General features: G+C 35.1%; 1 protein-coding gene across 3 annotated transcripts in view; it reads right to left on the minus strand.

Annotated features, from left to right (window-relative positions):
- Positions 1 to 18,905, minus strand: part of LOC120773797 (zwei Ig domain protein zig-8) — a 586,297-nt gene that overhangs the window by 507,285 nt on the left and 60,107 nt on the right. The window contains exon 1 of one of the 3 annotated variants that reach the window (XM_040102901.1): positions 14,345 to 16,149. The exons of the other annotated variants lie outside the window; for them this stretch is intronic. The gene's annotated coding sequence lies outside the window, so the exon portion shown is untranslated. Of the gene's footprint in view, positions 1 to 14,344; positions 16,150 to 18,905 lie in introns of those variants that run through there. 3 annotated transcript variants of the gene reach the window in all.

Genomic DNA, 18,905 nt, shown 5'->3' on the forward strand with positions numbered 1-18,905 from the left:
AACTGCCATAAAGTTTTAGTAAAGCAAATCTCCTTAAAATCCCGACAAATTCGCACATAAACGCCACAAAAGTCGCAGACAAAGAAACGGCAGAAAGTCAGCTGCGTGTCGAACTGGCAGCATAAAAGCTTTTCGAACGCGGCACGGTGTAAGTTGTGGGCTTTAAAAGCTGGTCAACAATGCCCACAATATAAAATAAAAATTGCGTTTATTTTGATTTTTTTTTTCGCCGCAACCAAGCGCATTTCTTAATTAATTATTAAGCATTTGTTAAGCTGTCACAGAGTTTGACGAGCAGCAAAAATAAAAAAACAACAACAGCGGCAACTATGGCTATAAAATACCGCGACGGCTGTGGCAGCAGTAGCACTTAAGCCACCACTTGATTGCGGCTTTTCATACAGGAAATGAATTGCGAATGAGGCAGACTGGCTGTGGCAGCAGTTGAATACTCAATTGGTTGGGTGGGTCGGCAAACGGGCGGAAGGAAGTGGGCTTAAGCGAAAAATAAAACAATATGCGTAGCTTAGCGGCAACTTATGCCGTTTTTTTTGCCACGACAGCGATGCTTCGCCAAAGTAGCTCCAGTTTCAATACACATTCGGGGAGTGGCATTCAAATTTTGTGGGCGCAGGCATGAAATGTAGGCGTTTACAGTTTGTCGGCAGAGAAAGTTAAGTGAGTTAGTCCATTTCAAATTTGGTTGAATAACAAAAACAAAAAAACGTAGAAACAAACGAAACAATATTTCCATCCGAACTTAAGCAAAGCCACTGCTAGCAGGTCACAGCCACGCTATAACTAAGTGAAGTTGGCGCGGAAAAAATATGCTGGACAGAAAATGTTGAGAAAAACGCCAAAAATATTTCCAACGCATTTTTTTTTGGTTTCTTTGCTTTATTTCCGCATTCAGAACCTTTTTCACTTTATTTCTGACTGGTCACTGGCTTTGTTTTTATATTTGAATAAATCATACGAATGACTGGGAATGAAAGCGAATTGTACGCCGCACCGATATGCGCAACAAAGTAAATCAGAGCTCAGCGTAAACTTTGCGAAATCAACAGTGAAATCCGCAAGCGATAAAAGTACCACAGAAATGAAACTTCTCATATTAATTGCAAAGTTTAGTGAGTAATTAGCGAAGTGAATGCCACTAAATCGCAAATGCAAGAGTTTATCGCAAGCAAGTTTTGATTTATTTATTATGGTTATTGTTTATTTTTTAAAACAAAAATTTTAATTATTATTACCATTTTTTTTTTTTGAAAAGTTGTTTTGAATAGAAAATGTAAATTGGTTTATGAAGAATGTTGGCTCATAAGTAGAAAATAAAGAAAAGCACTAATTTGGCAGTAAAATATTTAAAACTAAAATGCAGATTAAAAAGTTAGTCCAGTTTTTTATATGTAAATAATAAATACTAGGGAAAATAGAACTTAAGTTTTTATATCCAGCAATTTGGCACACCTAGTGTAAAATTTAAGATAAAAATATTTTTTTTCATTATGTGCATATTTTTTATACCTTTAGAAATATCATACTAAAATTTTAAATTAATATTTCAAATATTTTTTTGAATTACAGGCTTTTAAAGTGCAGCCGTTCTCAATCAACTCTTACAGTTAATCTTTCGAAGCATTTTTCTCGAAACCGTATTGGTTGAATTTGCCACAATTTTTTGCTCTCTATGAAATGACTTACTTACTGTTTATTTGACCAAAAATCGCATTTTGGCAAGCCAAAAACTATCAAAATTTTGGTAAAATTCAACTTCCCTTTTTTTAAACGCCGCCATTTTGTCAGTTTTTGATTTCTACCGTAGGTCATTCTTCTAAGAAGTATACCGAAAAAAATTTCAATATTTCTCTTGAAGTAGCCATGTGTACACATTGCGATAAGTGCCATGAGAAAGCGTAATCAGACTTATAATGGTTTTTCTTTTTCCTTCATTTATAATTAGGGTGTTCACAGTTCTATATTATCTGATGTGTTAATTTTGTCATCTGTTAACTTCAAAACATTTTACCACGTGGTAACTTTGTTTGTTGTTGTTTCCTATACAAGTTCGAAATAACAGTCTTAGGCAAAATTACTCTACTTTACTTCGTGTTTTTGTTTCCTGGTAAAGTGGCAACTTTGATCAGCTGACTATTCGCGTTTAGAAAAAATGGAAAGCAACACAGAAATACAGAAGGTAAACGCAATTCGCAATATTTTTATAGCAAATTAATTTTTAATTCTTGAATAAAAATGTCTCATTTAAATGGAAAGCAAAATATATTGAACGCACTCAGCTACAAATGTATACTGGACATAACCGCTAATGATTCTAGTATGTATATATACTTATTACATAAAATTACCTACCGAAGTTATTTTTTACAATTTTGTTAAAGGCAGTGACGAAGAGGATGACGATATTCTAATAAAATTTGCCATTGATGCAGCGCTTATTATAGCTAATCGGAGAAGTACCCATTTGGGTATACCAAAGTCTTCGCAATGGGTCAATAATGTTCTTCCCAGATTTGATAGTGGCCGCATGCGACAAATGTTGCGCATAGAATTCTTTGAGTTCAACTATATATTATCCTTAATCAAGCAAGACCCTGTTTTCCAAAACAAAAATTTTGTTCCACAATTACCAATCGATCTTCAACTAAAGATAACACTTTTTCGTCTGGGATCAAGTGGAGAGAGTGCCTCTATTAGAAAGATTGCAACATTGTTCGGAATAGGCGATGGCGAAACAGTTACCAAAGTGACAGAGCGGGTTATTACCGCATTGATTAATTTAAAATCTACATTTTTATGTTGGCCATCTAGAGAAGAAAGGCGGAAGATTGTCACAAAAACAATGAAAGAGCTTCCAGGATGTATTGGCTATGTTGACGGTACTGAAATCAGATTAGCAGAGTCGCCTTCAAAACATCACGAACTATACTTCTCTCGCAAAAAACAGTATGCCATAAAAATGCAAGTAGTAGTAGTAGACTATTCACTAAGAATTAGACAAGCGACAATAGGATACCGAGGAAGCGTGCATGATGCTAAAATTTTTGCCGAATCTGCAATAGGTAAAAACCCACAAAATTATTTCTGTCATTGGGAATGGATTGCTGGCGATTCGGCATATCCGCTAAGCCAACATCTTATTACACCTTTTCGACAAAACAGTACTGAGCAGTCAAAAGAAATGATAGATGCATTCAATCAATATTTCTCTAAATATAGAATACGTGTAGAAAATTGTTTTGGGAAATTAAAAGAAAAATTTTGCAGTTTAAAAGAACTACGGTTCCGATTAACGAACGAAACTAATTATAAAAATTGTTGTAGATGGATTTTGGCATGTTGTATCCTTCACAACATGCTGCTACAATTTAACTTAGACGAAAATCCTAGTTTAGAAAGCCAAGAAGAAACAGACTTCCAACAAGAAATTAATGAACACGACGACCTAAGAAAAGCTCTATCACGTTTTGTAAACAATAAAGATATAATTATTTAATTTTATGTAGTATATATGTATAGTTTTATTTTTTAATTTTTAATTCCTCCATTGCTATTCGTTTGCAAAAGAGGTTTTTATCAACACAGGCTTCAGTTATTTAAATTGAATTAGTTTCGTATAGAAATCTAAACTTTACAAATTTTCATCGAAATATTCAACTTTTTAGTCGATATTTTTAGCCTTTTTGGTATGCAGTTCAATAGCCTATTAAATTTTATTGAAATAAAAGATGTTTAATATTTTTCTAATGAAGGTGTTATACATGTTTTCTTCATATAACGCGATTTATTTTCTATATGGAAGAAAATACTTAGGTCTGCGACATTTTTATTGCATTATTTTCATTTTTTCCATTTCAATTCTTTCTTTCATTTCCAATTCTTTCATAGCTATTCTCTCCCTCATTTGAATTTCCATAACTTGAATTTCCCTGTCAGCTTTTTTTTCTACCAACTCTTTTTCAAATTTTTCTTTATCAAACAACAATTGTTGCTCTTTTAGCATTAATTCATTTTCCCTCATCTTAAATTCCTTCTCGATAATGTCTTTTTTTGCATCCAATAAGCTGGAGTGTACATCGAGAACGTCTGATAAGGCTGTACGCGAATATATACCCTTTCGGACAGCCTTTGACGTAGAAGGGGTGACCAGAGGCTCGGGTAATGCCACGATTTCCTCAACGATTATATCAGAGGACGTGGCAACTTCTGGTGAACCAGTACATGCAATGTCCTCGGTATCCAATACAAGGCAGTTTGAAGTGAGCTCCCTATAGCCAAAAATGTCTTCTAAGTCATCGTACCGGGGACACATCCTTACAATCGCGTCTAAAAATTAAATGTATTTGTAGGATATATACATTTAAAAATTTATGATGTGTAGAACCTACTTTTGGTAGTGTCACAATTATCCATCGTGCCACTTCCCGTTGTATTTTGCCAGGACTTGGCCTTGGTGTACTGCAATCTTAAGTTTTTTACCTTGCAACGCACCAGAGTCCAATGCAAGTCGCTGCCAGTTTGGTTTAAAAATCTTTTATAATAATGTTGGGCCGTTGGTTTCTCTAGTGGCCTATTGTCCCTCAAAAAGTTGATTAAACTTTCATTTTCGTTGTCGGTCCACTTTCTGTAGGGAGCCTTTCGAACACGCTTATGTACAACCTGCAATAGAACAATTATAGGCAGAATATTTTCATATTTATATTTAAAAATATTGCGAATTGCGTTTACCTTCTGTATTTCTGTGTTGCTTTCCATTTTTTCTAAACGCGAATAGTCAGCTGATCAAAGTTGCCACTTTACCAGGAAACAAAAACACTAATTGTGCGTTCACAGTTTAAATGCCAAATATCGGGCAAAGTTGCCACATGTGAAATTTCCCATAAACTGTGAATACAATAAATATACTTTCGCGATGCTCCGAATCAAAAAGCACGTGTACAATTATTGCACCGAAAAAAACATTTCATACATAAAGCTAAAACGGTTTTAAGTCAGCGGAAATGGTATGAAAAATATTATAATAAAGTTCAAGAAAGCCTGGTCTATAAAAGATGTATCAAAAAGTGGGCGAAAAAAAGGTCCTAGTGATCCAAATCTCTAGGCAAAGGCTTTAATAAACCAAAACAAAACAATGTCTCTGTCGAAAAAAGCCAAAACCAACGCTACTATGATCCAAAGAGTAAAGCAAAGAAATAATTTAAAAACTTATAAACAACAAAAGATTTCCAAAAAAGTGAATGAAAAGTAAAAATAAGGAAAACAAGGCTACGAAAGTTATACGATCGTTTGCTAAAAGATTCTGTTGAGGACATTACAATGTACGATAAAATATATGTAGAAATGGACCCAAGAACATTACCAGGTCCCCAAGTCCAGTCAGTCAGTGTCAACTATTGAAATAGAAAAATTTAGCGAGAAAATACTCATCTGCCAGGCACTTGTGCCTTGAAGACCACTCCATTTTTTCCAAAGGGTACTATATCGGCCGACCATTATGAAAAATAGCGCCTAAACCGTCGGAAGCAGCACTTTTTAGTGTCATTCAGGATTGGATTTTTTTTTATTACAAGAATTGGTTGTAGGTAAAAATTTTTTTTCTAATTTCGATGTTTGGAATTGATAGAAACTAATTTATTTTTAATATATTTATAGTGCTTTAAAATATTAAAACCATTGATATAATAAGTGATGAAGACTATAGTATAGTACCAGTATATGTTATATAATGGGTTGTCAAAAAAGTCTTGCGGTATTTTCGCTAGTAGATGCTGAAGGCGCGTAGTTCTAGTTTTATTCGTCGCATCGGTACATGCTATACCTTTTTGGAAAGCTCATTTCACGCGCTAACACGTGTTTGATTAATTATCGTTTCTTTTAAGTCGTTCGTGAGTTATAGCGTCGCAAACATGGAGCAAAATAAAGAGAAAATACGGCATATTTTACAGTACTACTACGATAAAGGCAAAAATGCATCTCAAGCCGCCAATAAAATTTGTGCAGCTTATGGACCCGATACAGTTTCCATTTCCACCGCACAACGATGGTTTCAACGATGGTGGTCGAAGATGCGCCACGCTCCGGAAGACCTGTCGTCGAAAATTGCGATAAAATCGCTGAATTGGTCGAAAGAGACCGGCATAGTAGAAAAAAATAAAAAAAAAAATAAAATAAAAATAAATAAAATTCAATAAAAATACCGCAAGACTTTTTTGATAACCATATATCACCATATATTCGTATTTCTTCGTAAAAATTTACTAATATTGTGTATTTAATTCTTGGTTTTATTTCTTCCTGAAATAAAGGGTCTACCAACAAAAGTGACGTGATATACAAATTAAATTTAAAAACTCAAATTTGATCAAATTGGGTTCTCTTTTTTTATTATACTAATAATTTATTATACGACTTCTGATTTAAATAAAATACCAACCAAATGACCACCATGGTTCCGTTTTGATGACCCTGTGAAGTATTTCGGCTAGAGTTTCGGCTGTAATACATTGAATGTCGTCTTCGAGCTCCTCGGTGCTGCTTTATTGAAGTTAATCTTTGATTTAACATACCCCACAAAAAATAAGCTATAGGTGTTGCATCGCATGATAACGAGTTGCTAATAATAATAAAGTTGCTTTGAACGTAATGTGCCCATGTTGAGACGCGAAACGTGAGGCGACGCACCATCTTTTTGGAAATAGAAGTCGTCCGCGTCGGCCTACTTCACGTTACATCACTTGCTGTTGATGCTAACGACTTTTTTTGTCTATTTTAATAGAAATAAGCCAGATGCAACTGTATTTCTTGAACCCCACGAGTATTTGACTCACCCAATAATATAAAGTAAAAGTTTTGTTTTCCGACGAAGCCATTAAGCTAGAAATGGGCCTCATGTGAGAAGATGATTTTTCGAGCTGTTAAAACCACACCATCATAGCAGACACTGTATAAAGTGTTCCAAAAATATGTAGATTTCAACTTTTGTAATTGTAGATCAGATGAAATAATTCGCAGTTTAAAATAAGAGCATTAAAACTTAACTAATTCAATAAGTAATACATCCGATGGATTTTACAGAAATTGTTATTAACACATGACTCCACAACATCCTGAAAAATTAAGAACAACAACAGCAAACTCATAGCAAAAGTGTGAAGATTCTGTAAAAAAAACTAAAATTTATCTGAGATTTCTTTTGTAAATCTCCTTTCCGTCTATTAGCTTTCATGTTCTATTCAATTCTATTATATTTCCTTTTCTAAGAATACTAATTTAAGATACTTTGTGGGCGAGTATGGTTGTTTCTATCTATTTCATTGGCAAATTTAGCAGCAACGTTGATAACATTTTGACCTGATTCACATTATACAATTCACTGATACAAATATTTCTATTGTTACATAAAGCACACTGTATTATTTAGTCTCAACATTTTTTTGTTTTTTGCGTAGTATTCATAACAAAAATTATGCGGAAGAACTCGAAACATTGTGCCATATTGGAAACATCACGGTATGGCTGCCCTTTCTATCATCTTCTCTACACTATCGTTCTAGATTATGTCATGAGCATCACCACTCTACATAAGAAAACAGGTGTATGAAATCTTACATGACAACTCAAGGACTTAGACTTCACATATGATAGTTGCCTACAAACGCACAAACTCTCCGACATTCGAGAACAGTTCAATAACCTTTTCAAGCTGGCATGCACTGCTGAAGTTGAGGTAATCAAAATCAGACATATTGAACGTCAATCGCTAAAAATTGACAGTAATGAAATTGATTCTTCGACCGCTTTTGGAAAAACTAATGGAAGCAACGAAGGCCAACTGTATGATGAGAAAAGCGAGAGCAACGTGACTGAGATCGGTGTCGACAAGCTCGCTACTCCGCAGAAGCCTAAAGCTCTGAATATTCTCCGCGTGTGTGAACTAGAAGCTTTTGCTTGATAGCAAAATATAGCTGATCTTTAACTTCATCACTGAGAGATTTTAAGTGCCTTCGAATTATCCGTACAAAAATAACATTTCAAGGATGTCATCTGATGGATTCCAATCAAGAAAGAAGAAGTTGCGACCGACCAAAATTGGCATAGAGACGATCGGTATCGAGTGATTAGCTGACGGCAAGATTATATGGCACGTCACAATGGCCACAGCCTTCAATCGTTCGAGATGGCGCAATTTTTTAGAAGTTCTATGCTCCGGAAAGGAATAATTAGGAAAGAAATCGCTAAATAAAATAACTGATCATTTTACCGCTTGGTGTAAGGAGAATCATTGCAAGTATAAAAAATAAGATATGGTTGATTTCTACTATAAATAGCCACATATTGACTAGGATTTAGACACAGAAGCTAAAAACATTTCATTTGCAAAATCCTTGTGTTTGGCGGATTTTCGAAGTTTTGCAACATTGTCAAACAGGGAAGTAGTTTTTACTACGAATACGTTCGCATTAATGTAAGAAAACTTAATCAGAAATTTTAAAGAGCTAAAACTCGACTTGAAATAAATTGGAAAACATGTATTTCATTTTATTGCCTTCAACAATAACACTAAAACTTGAAAACATCAAACCAAGCTACAAATGAGAAATTATTGTTTATCGTTCAGCTCAAAATATCCTAATAGTTCACTATTCAACTGAATATACATACCAATATTTTACTACTGTTTGCAAATAAACAAATATTTGTATATTTCCGACCAAATATACATTGCAAGTCTGACATTTTAAAAATCCTTTCAAACTCTGCAATAAAAATGCTTTGCCAGCTGCTGCAAGTAAATAAACAGCATTGTTTACTTATGTAAATTTTGAGAAACTGTCGAGATGCCAGCAGCAAATGCACTTCTACGCAAGTCTGCAAGGATGCCATGCAAACACACACATAAATGGCAGCATATATTGCTGATATTGTGTATTAAAGTTTTGTATTTGTCAATTAAGCGGCTGACAGCAAGATTTCATTTCTTATTTTCATCAAAAAATGGCATAAATTAAAAGTCATCTAGAGAAAATAACGGTAAATAGCAATCAAGCAGTTCATATACTAAACATAAATACATATATTTGTTAAGCTGACAGGAGATATGCTTCGTTAAACGTTAAATCTATCAAATATACAAATGTATAGCAAATAAAAAATTTATTGCTGCAAATAAAGATTAAAGCGCTTTAAAAGTCAATTCGAGTTATTAAATGACACTTCGTGAAAATAACTGCAAATAGCATCTTTTTCATATTTTGTTATGTTCTTGTTGTTATTGACATTTTTTGTAAAAGAAATTACACACATTTGTGGCAGCTCATCAAACTACATAGCATGCATTTAGGCGTCGATGCAGGTAATTCAAATATTTTATTTGTTTAGTGTTTGTAATAAGTAAATAGCAAAACAAAAAAATAATTTTAATATTTTTTCTTCAGAAATCAAGCGTTGTTAAATTTTTGTCGAGAGTGATTTCTTGCTTGGTTATAGCTAAACAATGAAATTTAAAAATATATATAACTTTAGAGTTTACATTCAACGGAAATGTCGGAATAAATTCATATATTCAAAGAAAACCATGGTACCAAACAGCAGCAATTTCCAGTTTAAAAAAGATATTTTAATATTTTCAGAATTTTGGAAGTCTTCAGTCGCTTTTCAACTTTCCACTCTACCGATCTTCATGAAATTTTACACATGTCTTCCAGATACAAATCTTAAGGACTTGGGCAAAGAATTTTTTACAACTATTTGATAAAAATTTCGCGAAATGTTCACTGAAATTTTAATATTTTTGTAAAAATGTCTGCCAAAAATACAATTTTTTGCTTTTTTTCTTCGTCCAAGTTCTAAGTTATGGTCTTAACTAAAACACGTATTTTTCACTTTAGATGATCCCGTAAGAGTTATCCTGCCAACGCGGGCGAATCTTATTTTAGACGGGTCACCGGAAATGGCGTCGCAATGGCCGAGTTTAAAATAATTTTTCTAAAAATTTCAGATAATATAATAATAAAATATTTCATTTTTTATATGACAAGAAAATTGTTGAAAAAAGGCTGTTCTTTACCCGAGGAAACCTATAAAATCCCTTAAAAAAATTGCGCAAAATGGAAGTAATTACAGTTTAAAAAAAGTTTAATATTTTTCGAATCTTGAAACTCTTGAATCGCTTTCCAACTTCCTTGCCAAGTTCTTCCATTTTTCTTATACAGACTTAAAATTATATTTGTGTATATAATTTGGCAGCGTTTTTGCCAATACTTTTTTCTACAGCTCACATGGAAGTTTTCGCATATATCCATAAAGAAAATTACTCCGTTGAAAAAAAAGTACAAATAGGTTCTTATAAAGTTAATTATCATTTGAGTCGTTGCCAAAGAACTCACCAGCAATTTCTGCCACCTAATTAAGAATAGAATGATTCTACAGCTGCTCAAGAATTTTTGTAAGCGAAATCAGAGTATATTTTTATACTCGCGCAACATATTTTAAAGAGTAAATCAACCAACTTTGCTGCAATTTTTTTCTCTATTACTTCATCATACAACATTTCATTCAGAGATTATGATGTTTAAAACAAAAAAAAACATTACGTTAAGGGGCACACCTAGTGTGACAGCGTAAAAAAAGGCATTTTCTGGGATCAAAAAAAAAGCTAGTCAATCAATCGTTTTAAATTTTTGAGGGTATATTTATACATGTTTTAAGAGTAAACTAAAAAATGTTTGAAAGAAAATATTAAATGTTTTTGAAATGACAAGCGAGCTCCGGCGGCGCCATAAAAAAGGTCCCCCACTGCTGCCATGATTGCAGCCTTCTCTGTTGATAAAACCTAAAAAAAAAAATTCTCGTTAAACTAAAACATATTGTCTGCACCATGACCATCGGGCTAATAAAAAAATCAAAAATTGACAAAATGGCGGCATGTTGAAAAAAAAGTTAAATTTCACCCAAAATTATGGTCGTGTTTGGCCTGCCAAAATTCGATTTTTGATTAGATCAAAAAACTGGATAGTCATCGTATGGAGAACTATATAGAAAAGATGCGAAAAAAATTTTATAGCGATCGGATCTTTTGTCTCCGAGTAATCACTCCAGCAAATTCGAAAAATGCTGTTTCGAGAAAAACGCATTTAAAGATAAAATGATTGTTATCTCACTACCGAGCGGCCACTCTTTTAAATGGCGGTAACTCAAAAACTGTTTCAGATATCGATTTGAAATTTTAGTGTGTTATTTCTAAGGGTATAACCTATCGAAAGATGGAAAAAAATCGATTTTTTGAAAATTTCACACTAGGTGTGCCCCTTAAAACAAAAAGCAACTTACAAGTACTTGATTTATATCGATCAGTTGTATAGTAGATATGTATTTGATATAGTGGTCATGAACATGGTTAAATCGACTTAGCTCATCCCTCTAATCAGGTACACATATATATATTTTAAAATGATTCATAGTTTAGCATCTTTCATCAAAAAGTGGCCAAACTCAGATAGCGAGTATTAGAGGCTCTGCGCCAACGGCTGGCATTTTTCGAAAATATCGGTTAATGTTGCTGATATCCGGGAAACTTTTTTCATAATTATAATAGGAACTCTGCCTTAAAATGGTTAAAACAAAATTGTCAACACTTCCCTTTCCCCATATATCGAACTTTCAGTTGATTTTATACATTAATATTGGTCAATATATTTATACGTTAGAATCGGTCAATGACAAAATCGGTCAAATAATAAAAAGACTGATATGATTACTTAAAAAACTCACTAATTGTTAAGAAGATTCAAATGTTTTTTACTTAATATGAAACACAATCGATACGATTATGAATGTAACATCATTCATTCAAATGGTCTCACCGACTTCTTTTGCAGGGACAAATTCGATGAATACAAATTTCGAGTAGTTTTTCCACTAAATCAAGCCATTTGTTATGAATAGCTTGAATATGATAGCATCATGTCATTGAGGTTACATAGTAATAAAAAACTTTCCACAGGATTAATATGATGAACAAAATGGTTTTAGATAGTTAAACTGTTTTTATATAAATTAACAAAACTTTTTATGAAGCGTTAGTTTTCCTTTATTGTTACTTTTAGACTGCCTACTTTTACTTGAATCAAATCAAAGCTAAGCTAAGTTGAGTTGCTAATATCGCTGGCATCGACAAAGCTGAAGCGAAAACTGCTGATCGCGAATTCTGTAGAATTCGGCAACGGCGGAAGTGATCGCTGTGAATATAATTTTCTGTAGGAAGTCGTGCAGACGCAAAGTCAGTATTTCTTCAAATTGGGCAATTTTGTCATTAACTTACATAAGTACTTATACATATATCTCAGTCTGAGGCGAATTATATTAATGATACTGTGTGAGCCTATGAACTATAAGACAAGCTAAATAAGATACCTTGCTGATTAGAATTCATTCATAGTTTCGTCGAATGATGAATGTTCAATTTTTCCGCAACACTTCTTAAGCAAAGGCCTACCTACATTCGCTCAAAGAGCAAATTGGCGCTACTACTCAATTCGCTCACTGTGCTCTCAATGTTAGTCAAAGTGTGTCTCTCATCACCAGATATAAGTAATTGCTTTTCGCGTAGTATAAAGCTACTAAGTACATATATTAACAGACTCATTTGGGTGCCTGGCCTTAGCGGACTTGATGAAAACTGCAGAACTGATAAGCTCGCAAATATCGGCGTCTTTGTTCCACTTATTCCGGAGTAAAAACGTGCTGGAACCCCATTGTCCTCTTATGTTCTAGCTGAAGTTAACTTATGGACTACGCGTGAGCTTAGCAGGCGTTAGTTGTAGATCAAATCTTGTGTAACTGAATTATCATTCAGGTCTAGAATGCAAGAAGTCCACTTAATCACTTGCCCTTAGCAAGTTTTATCTTGCCGCTATCATAAGCCAAAAATTGTTGACGAACGCATATTGTCAAAAATGTATTGAGGAAGGTTAGGTAGCAATCCAAACAATTTCTTCTCCATTGCCCAGCCTTGGCAGGACTGAGGTGGAAACATCTTAACAGTATTAACTTCGGAGAGCCACAAGAGATAATCGAAACTGATATTAGCCACCCCAACAAATTTTTGTTAGACTGAAGAAGCTTTATCGAATTATTAACGTGTTTATGATGCTAATGATCAAGTTCTTGGTATCACAGCAGACCATCATTTTAAGCTGAACAATTGAGAATCATATTGGCGCTTGTAGGACAATCGGCCTCTTCATTTAACCTAACTTATCCTTAAGCACACCTGAAACTACCAAATTCCCATTCCCAGAAAACATGAAAGATGTTCTTTCACAGAAACTATAATTTTAAAAGATAATATTTAAAATTACGTTTTAGGAAATAAATTTATATAATGTATGATTTAAAAAAATAAGTTCTTGAGAGAGGGTTCGTAAAGGAAGTATAAAGAAGGTCTGAAGCTTTCTGAAAATTCCAAAGTGGACAAATATTTTTGGTGTAGATATTTTCCTACAGATAACCATTAGAATTGCGTTTCAGAAAATGATTTTTCAGAAATGTATGATTTTCAAGGCAAGTCCTGGAGAGAGTTGCTATACAAAAGTACAAAGAAAATATGAAGCTTTCCGAAAACTCCAAAGTGAACAAATAATTTTAGTAAAAATATTTTCCTGTAGATGTCGTTCAATGTTATAAATAATTAATAATAAAAAGATGTTTTACAATAAATTTTACTTAAATAAAAATGTCTCGCATCACTCAAAGCATATATTTCAATAAATGAAACATACGAATGAGCAAATAAAAGATATTTGTTTTGTGTCAAAGATAACAAAAAAATTGATAACGAACGACAATGGCAGCGTAAAGGTACAAACAAAGTAAAACAAAAACCGAATACAACGTAGTAAACAAAAACAAAAAATAAGTGGCTTCGAGTGCAGATGTACAGCATGAGCATGAAATTTGATGGCAATAAAATACACGCCAAAGCGACACGAAGCTGAAGGTGTAAAACTTGAATGACCATCAAAAAGGTTATGACACATAAAGTGTGCAGGCGATTTTGTTTTTTTTTTTTTTGTTTTTGAGCAAGCGAAAGTACGCCCGTGTATGTGAGGATGCGTGAGGGCGCCTTTCTTTCAATTTCACGGCAACTAAAAAATATTTACAGCTGGAGCGCTGACTTAGGGTTGAGACTTATTTGACAGCAGTAAACACACACTTGAGCTGAATTCGTGGGAATTCATGCATTTAAGGACATGACTGCGACTTTTTTTTAACGACGAAGGAATAAATTTTTTTCTTTTCATATAAAATAAGTACAGCGCTAACTTACCTGCTAAATTTGTTCGTCGCTGCGTACATATATTTCATTCGCACACAAATTCAATGCCACAATTGCCGGTCATGTGCATGCAGTTTTGTCGCATTGCTGCTGGGGGCCCCAAATCCGATGGGGAAATAAATTCGCGTAACCTTGCAAATTTTACGAGCTACGAATATGAAATCCTTATTTACAGTCGCCAGATGATGTCCTCCACGTGTGCTCACTGTACGCTCGCGACAATAATCAGTCACACAAACGGTGTTAGGCGAAAGGCAAAAGTCCAAAAGTCGTCAGCAGGCTTGGCTGTTGTACTTTTCGCATATAAATTGCATACTTTAGGGCGTCTAATACCAACAGCCAACACTTACTTGATTTTTACGTGTTATCTAAGGGGTCATAAAAATCTTCGCACTTTGCAATTTTCTCACAATTTGTTGCCACAATAAAATTTCGCGCACGAATTGAAAAATTTGCATGCGTGCCTATGAACACTCTACAAATTTTACAATGTTCAATTTGATTACATTTAAGTAAAATGAATTACTTGATGCGCCCACAAACGCACTACACACATACACACCAACACGTCGGCAAACGCGCACACGTTGTGGGTTACGTATACGCCCCAGCACCTTGCTGTTGTGAGAAGTTGACTTTTCGCTTGACTGCAAGTCAGCTAGTCAGTGAGCGCCGCTGTTAGTTAGTCGACAGCCGACATGACATATCAGTTACAAACTGCTGGCAAAAGGTGTGCTGTGCACGAAAGTTTCGGTTACGCGCCAACAAGTATGCAACGGAAATATGCGCAAAACCACTTTTACTCACAGCAACTTTTCAATTTTATTTTTACTTTTCTTTATTTTTTTCCTGTGCTTTAGTACCTTTTTGCACGTCTACAAACGTGACAAACGCACTGGCCAAATGCGAAACTGACTTTGTGATTTTGTGTTTTTTTTTGTTTTTTTTTGGTTTTTGTTTGCTTCTGACCGACTTTCTAACACATTCACAACTCACTTAACTTAACTTTTAGACGCAAAGTTTTGCCATACGCTGCCTGCGCACGGAAAAGGTATCTAATATGGAATGTGAAATGGTAATTTGTTGCCACTCAAAACCAGCACTCAAGCTTTAGAATTTTTCTTTGCACTTTGCATGTCTCGCAGCGCCTGAAAGTATGTTACATTTTTCGAGCTTTCAATTTCTGTCGTTTTTTTCTCCGTTTTTACACACAAATATTTCGGGTTTGTTGCTGCGGCTACAGATTTATTTATTTATTTCTGTTTTTTATATTTAGTGCAAGCACAGATTTGCTGCCTACGTCAAAGTTTGTAGAGCACTCAAAGTGAAAGTAAAGCTGGCATAATTTAAGGCGCAAATACTTGACACAAACTTGTTAACTTGATATGAAAAAGTAAATACGAGTAAATACTTCAATTACGTAGTAGTTGTGCCGACATTTGACAAATGCTTACGCTTTTTGTTTTCAAAGTGCCAAAGTGCCGAAAAGTAGGCTAGACTTGTGAGAAATATGTGCAAAGTTTAGCTTTAATGCTTTGTAGCTGTCGCTTAGCTCATTCGGGTGTATTGTGCGTTTATGTCAAAAACTCGAGGTTGTTAGGTTAACGTCGCACATAACTTTAGCATACCTTTAGGCGGTTTATTAAGTAAGTCGTTGCTGTTTTGTTATCGTGTATTATTTTTATTTATTTCGTTTCTGAAATACCTTTGCACAATTGTTTTTCAACACAAATATTAGCCCGCAATTACTTTCTTATTTTTCTTGGCGCTTAAATGTATGCTTTGCCGCACGTGTCGCATGTTATGCTTTTGGAAAAACTAATTTATTTATTCGATAAGCTCATTAATTTTATACACTGCCGAATTTTAATTGATATTTATCAGTTGAACTTGTTTGCTGCTAGCAACAGCTGTCTTGTTAAGCCTCAATGTATGCTAGCTTATAGTAAAAACTGCTGTTGTGGTCGCATTTAATTTCGGTTTTCATAATATTTCAGTTTATTCATGTTTAAAAAGTCTGTGCTTTATGCTTTGAAATCGTCTGCCATTTATTGTGTACTTTTAGGCGCAAAATATTTTGGCGAAAATTTTACGGAATTCTCAAATTAGATTCATTAGTATTTTTAAATTCTATTTTATTTTTTGATATTTAACCTTATCAACGTTTCATTTCAGATTAACACTGCACGCCTAAAGTTATGCTTGGTAATGCGCCTTATCAATGCTTCATCTCTGTTTAACACTGCACGCCTAAATGCTTGCTTTAAAATTATAAAATTGAAATTAAGTTTAAATAGCTATATTCATAACCTTCACCGTTATTTTCAGCATTTTAAAATTTTTTTGTTTCAACATACTCATAGCACTCAAGTTTAACCCTCAGCTGCGCAATGCGTTCGCCCAATTGTTACTGCAATTATTGTCGAACTAAAGTCCATGCACAAACACACCGATAAACCGTTTGACATTAACCGGGGTCAGGTATGCTTTAGACGCACTGCTTTAGTGCGTTCGCTGTCAGCTTGCTAAAGTGGCAGCACGACACGACTGAGGCTGTAGCAATTTCGTTTGCGAACGCTTGCGACTTCAGCACCGCGACCGAGACTTCCAACTGACCGACTTTCGTCTTAAATTAAGCCTCTTCGTGCGAACATGTATACATAAGTATGTATGCTGATGCCGCCGACGCAACGCTGTACTGTGACACACCGACACACTGCACTTTTCGACAGCAAAAACAATAAGAACAAAGGCGACTTTGACTTTTCACCGACTCAATCGACACGCTTTCGTTTCGCGATGTTGAGATGCCAGCCAACTCGCAGCAAACAGCAAGCAAGTGGTAGCCTGATTTTCTAATTTTCTAATGCACACACCTTTTAAAGCTGTACTTAATTTGTAGGTTTACTTCATTTATTTTTTTTTGTTGTTTTTTATTATATGCAAATGCTGATTATGCAATGCACTATCTCCGGTTGGATTGTTTAAGAAAACTTTTAAACACTTGGCAACAAAAATGACTTGCTCTTTATTCGTATTTATTGCTTTCATTATAAAACATATTTTTCATAACGGCCACTACCTCAAAACAACCGCAGATTATTAAAATGATATCGTTCACTTGTTAGCAAAACGAGCGATTTTTGCGTTGAAAACGCGTACGTACGAATTCACCGTTACCACTACCGTTGGTATCCTTAACGAAACTAACCGAGCACATAGCATTAGTAGCATCCTTACAAAAACTCGGCCAATACTTTCCTACTTGTCTACGCTGCCGCGCCGAATAAGCGACTCACGACTGTGGAACGAAGCCAAAAACGAACGTTGTACGGCTTGTGTCTCGTCTGGCATACACACCTCCTACGGCGTTCGTGTAGCGAAATCCACCCGCCACAATTTGCCTGCGTATCAAGCACACGGCTGTGGAAATGACAAAATTGTGACAGTAATTGCTTTTGTCTCTAACGGTTAAAAGGACAATACGCACTGTGTGAGAGAAATTTACGTGAGCACGCGAGCGTTGGTACGCTTCAGGTGTTGCGAGCGCATGCGTCAACTCGCAGCTATGCTCAACCGAGAGCATAGGTTGGTTGTAAATGTACTCGCGCTCTCGCAACAGTTGCGCTCTTGTGGAATGTAAGTGGCACACAAGTGCTTTTCAATACAACCCAGTGCGCAACGGTGTGGTGTTGAAACATATTACACTTTTGGAATTGGCACGTTATTTGATGCATCGACGCTGCTGTTCAAGCTGAAATATGGACAATTTAAGCACACTGCACCGCAGCGCAAGTTCAAGGAAAGCCTCACGCCTTTTATGAATGAAAGTTATGCCGTCAATGTTCAGCTGTTGGTGTTCTGTTTCCATATTGTCTCTTCAGGGTGTATTATGTTCAATTTTACTACTTTTTTACTGTCAATTTAAACGCCTTTGACCTATCTCAATCCCTAGACTAAAGAGTTTCAAAATTCATTCATTCACTGATATATGTGCTCATTTATAAAAAGTATGATTAATAGATTATATTAGACATCCGTCTGCAACTGGTGGATACAATGAAATATCTAGAGCTTATCCTGAATAGGAAGCTTTCATGGAAATCGAATATTGAAGAGAGAGCATATAAATCATGCATTGCTTTATACTGCTGTAGGGGAGCCATTAGCAAAAGTCTCTCACCGTAAGTGATCCCCTGGTTCTACGACACCATAGTCAAGCCCAGTATGTTCTATGGTCCACACTTGCAAAGAAACTTGAGAATTTTCAAAAGGTGGCGCTCATCAGCATATGTGGAGCACTAGGATTCCCTCCAACCATGGCACTTAACGGTATCTTGCACATAGTACCAGTAGACATCGTCGGAAAATGTATGGCTGCAAAAGCTGCTATCAGTTTCAGAGAATCTGGGTTCCTAAAAGAACACGTGTCTGAGCACTCGGAAATCCTTACACACTTTGACTTCAGATCGGATCAATTGGATCATAGAGTTGACAACCCGAACTCTGGCGGCTCCTTCTCTGCCCATATACCGGCGAGGGAGTTGTGGGG

This window comes from Bactrocera tryoni, chromosome 4 (assembly GCF_016617805.1).
Source record: "Bactrocera tryoni isolate S06 chromosome 4, CSIRO_BtryS06_freeze2, whole genome shotgun sequence".
Taxonomy (NCBI): domain Eukaryota; kingdom Metazoa; phylum Arthropoda; class Insecta; order Diptera; family Tephritidae; genus Bactrocera; species Bactrocera tryoni.